At 42.3% G+C, this 4,049-nt stretch overlaps 1 pseudogene; it reads right to left on the bottom strand.

Moving 5' to 3' along the window:
- Positions 1-251: 251 nt before the first annotated feature.
- LOC132244040 (olfactory receptor 2T11-like) lies at positions 252-1,210 on the bottom strand (annotated as a pseudogene).
- Between the last annotated feature and the right edge of the window lie 2,839 nt (positions 1,211-4,049).

Below are 4,049 nucleotides of genomic sequence, written 5' to 3'. Positions count from 1 at the left end.
TTGGAGGCCTTTGGTCCATGCAACAGACTGGAGAAAGCTCCTATGATAGAGGTGTGGGGCTGACGACCTCCAACTATTTCCTAAGGGATTACGTGAGAGAGGAATGCAATGATTGTGATTCTCAGGGGAAACTGGTAGCTAAGGCAGTCAGATACTGTTAAAATAATATGGTTTAATTCTAAATTTTCCAGTAAGCCTAGGCTTTGGCTTTGATCAGACTTAGTATAAATAACATTAAACCACAGCTTTTGTCAATTCTGCTGGAAGATTCTGCCTTTCCCAAACAACTTTCTTAGGGCTGCTATGACATCCTTGTTTCTCAGGCTGTAGATGAGTGGATTCAGCACTGGGGTGACAATAGTGTAAAACAGAGACACAATTTTGTCTTCCTCTGGGGAGTGGTAGGAGCTGGGTCTCATGTACATGAAGATGGCTGCCCCGTAGAACATGCCCACCACAGTCAGGTGGGAGGAGCAGGTGGCCAGAGCTTTCTGCTGTCCTGTGGTTGACTTCATGCTTTGGACTGCAGCAAGGCTGTGAGCGTAAGAGGCTAGGATGGTGGAAGAGGGGATGAGGAGCAGGACAATGCCACATACAAACAGCAGAGTCTCATATTGGGATGTGTCAGAGCAGGACAATTTGAGCAGGACTGGGACCTCACAAAAGAAGTGGTTAATCTCTTTAGAGCCACAGTAGGGCAGGTGCATTGTGCAAGTTGTAAGAATCAAAGCATCTGCAGACACCCCGACCCAGACGCTACTTGTCAGGCCCAGGCAGACTCTCCTGCTCAGGAGAATAGGTTATTGCAAGGGATTGCAAATAGCTACATACCTGTCATAAGCCATGACTGACAGGAGCAGGCACTCTGCTCCTCCCATTGTCAGTGTGAGGAAAACCTGAGCCCCACAGCCAGCTGGAGAAATGGGGTTGCCTGGGGTCAGGAAGTCTGCTGCCATTTTGGGGACAACAATCAGGGTCTGGCAGATGTCCATGAAGGCCAGTTGACTCAGGAAAAAGTACATGGGAGTGTGAAGGGAGGAGTCCACTTGGATTAGAAATATGAGGAGAGCATTCCCAGACAAGGCAGCGATGAAGGCTAATAAGATGATGGCCAGGGAGAATTTGTGTACATTGGTCCGGCTCAGGAATCCCAGCAGAATGAAGTCTGCTGAAGAAGTATCATTCCCACTCTTCATTTCCTCTTAATGCAGCTGTGCCTGAAGCCCTGGACAAAAACAAAATGTCTTCAGAAATGTGTATATACTTTCGCCTGGGTAACACTAACGGCAACTGAGGCAGCCAGCAGGTTTTTGTCTCCTGTGAAGAAATGCCAGACATTATGGTTGATGAGACAATAACTGCACTTCCCTGGGAACGGTGTTCATTTCTCCCTGGGGCTCTGCAGTCCTCTGCCTCAGCGCCTGTTTTCCTTCTGGCAGAGTGAACTAGAAACCCAAGAGCTCGATAACCACCAAACTTTGTACCTACCATGTAGGTACAGAAAGATAACTAGGATTTTGCCCATCACATGCAAAGCTAGGGACAAGAGAAAGTCTTGGAAGAGTTTCATAGTTTCATAGTTGCATAGTAGCTAGGGTCAGGAGGGACCTGATCAGATCATCTAGCCTGACCCCCTGCCACAGGAAGGAATGAATGCTGGGTTCACAAGACCCCAGACAGGTGATTGTCCAACCTCCTCTTGAATTTGCCCAAGGTAGGGGTGAGGACCACTTCCCTGGGAAGTTGGTTCCAGATTTTGGCCACCCTAACTGTAAAATATTGCCTTCTGATCTCCAACCTAAACCTATTCTCCATCAGCTTATGACCATTGTTCCTCGTCACCCCAGCTGGTGCTGGGAAGAAAAGAGCTCTGCCTATTTGCTGTTGATTCCCCCTATCGAGCTTGTAGGCAGCCACCAGGTCCTTGTGCTGAGGCTAAAAAAAATTTTTTTTTAAAGGTTTGGTGTAAAAAGTATGTGCGGATGCTAACGCAACCTTTCCCCAGAGGTGCTCAATCCAGCAACAAATAGTTTTGGTGGGTTCAATTTGGTTATAAATGTTTCCTTTAAGCGAAGACTTCTAGTGCCATTGAAACCAAAACTTTGTTACTGTTGGTAAAAAAAAAATAAAAAATAAATATAAGGACGCTGGTTTCCTCTTTGAGAGAGCACAGACCCGAAAGTAACTGTTAGATACAGGGCTGTGAAGCACCTCTCAAAACTATCCTTCTTACAGTGTGGGTTTCAAAGACATTAAAACTGGAAATACATGATATTATACATATATGTTATAATATACAACATGGATCATATGTGATATGCTATGTTAAACTAAATCTCTCTGTATATCATGTTTTAATGCCCTAAATGTGGACTGGGTAAAATCTTAGACCTGCCATGGTGAAAGGGGTACAATATCTGGAACTGCCTCCAAGACAGCCAGATTTTTACCCCTTCTTTGTAAAGATTTCCTCCCCCTCATTTTCCTAATTCTTAATTGTATCCTCTGATTTTTTTCCACATCAAAAATGAAGCACATTGGAGCACATTTGGAGTTAAAAACTGAAATGAAATGAACTAGTAGAAGTAATAATTAAAAGTAAAATGTATATGATTTCATTTAAAAGTATTACTGGAGAATATACACTGTGAGAAACATGTACATGCCACTACCTCTGTCATTATCATGTGGGGATCTCTCAGGAGAAAAATAGCGCTATTTGCAATAAATATATGTCTGCTTTTAAGAATGTGTACCTGTATAAAGTAGGACCATTAAGAAAACAGCAATCACTTACATTGGACTGCTGTATCTATTTCTCTGACCAATTTAGGAAAATGTTTAATTTCTTCCAAGAATGCTGTCCTTTATTTAAAATGAAGCTCCCCTCCTGGCAAATCTTTAAAGATCTAGTCTCCCATATGCTATTATATTCCTAGAATATGTTCTTTTTCCCATCCTATGGGACTTGTTCGTTTACAAGTAATAAAAAGTCAATTCAAATGCAAGTATGCAAGCAACCCATGTAAATCTCTTCTTTTGCTGTCTTTACTTTAAAATGAAAGAAGTGACTGTTCTGCAAGGCATGGCACTCCTTTAGTATGGGGCAGCAGGAGCTTTCTAAAGAAGTAAATTATTTTATAATCTCTCAGGTATGAACTCCATTTAAGTTTCAAAATTAAAAGAATATAGTAATAATAACTTATGTCCAGAGCCTGAAAAAATATTTTATGGGTTGAAAAAATGCAACATGGCCAATATATAAAAGCAATCTGAAATCAATCTGAAACAAAGACCCCCCATATTGAATAAAGGGGCATTGTAACTTTTTCAATCCTGTGTCTTCAGCTCACTCAGTAAATTGGGTAGGAGAGAAGGGAGGAGGCATGCCATACAAGTCCAGTCTTTAAAAAATCCAAATCCAGTTTGTGGCCATTACGTTACTCATCAGCAATAGCTCATAAATCTAAGGGGAGAAAAATACACAAACTTTGCTACACTTTAGGGACTTTTGTCCCAAGACTTTAATTAAAGTTGCACTCTCTGCTCAAGCTGGTGCTCGGGCAGCTCTTCCTCCATTCAGGTGTTTGAAAACTCTGCAAACTTCTGCTCAGGGCAATTCCTTGGCAACCTCTGTGTTGAGGTGGAAGAGAACAAAGCATGTCAGGATGGAAAGACGACACTATGATTTCAGTCTTTCTTAAAATAAATTCTAGGCGTAGGGTTTGCTTTTTTTAAAGTGGGAAACGTCATATTTGAATTGTTTCATTCTGATACATAATTCCAAATCTCTCACTGGTTGATTTTCTAGTGGAATGAGACGTCTGGGTTGTGACTCACTCGACACGATGTTTCTCCATCAAGAACATCAGTTCCTGAAGCATTTGTGCACAAGACATCCCTCTCATATGCACAGGCCAGAACAGAGAAAAAGCGAAGAAGCACAGTCTGGGCAGATAGGCCTCTCCAAATTTGCTGGATGTAAATTATGGTAGAGGAACAGGCCCGGAGGCCACTGGTATGAATAAAGTCCACTCAAACGAGTGGAA

The sequence above is a fragment of the Alligator mississippiensis genome, chromosome 11, assembly GCF_030867095.1.
Source record: "Alligator mississippiensis isolate rAllMis1 chromosome 11, rAllMis1, whole genome shotgun sequence".
NCBI lineage: Eukaryota > Metazoa > Chordata > Crocodylia > Alligatoridae > Alligator > Alligator mississippiensis.
The sequence above is the reverse complement of the archived record's forward strand: the minus strand, read 5'-3'. Positions and strand labels throughout refer to the sequence as shown.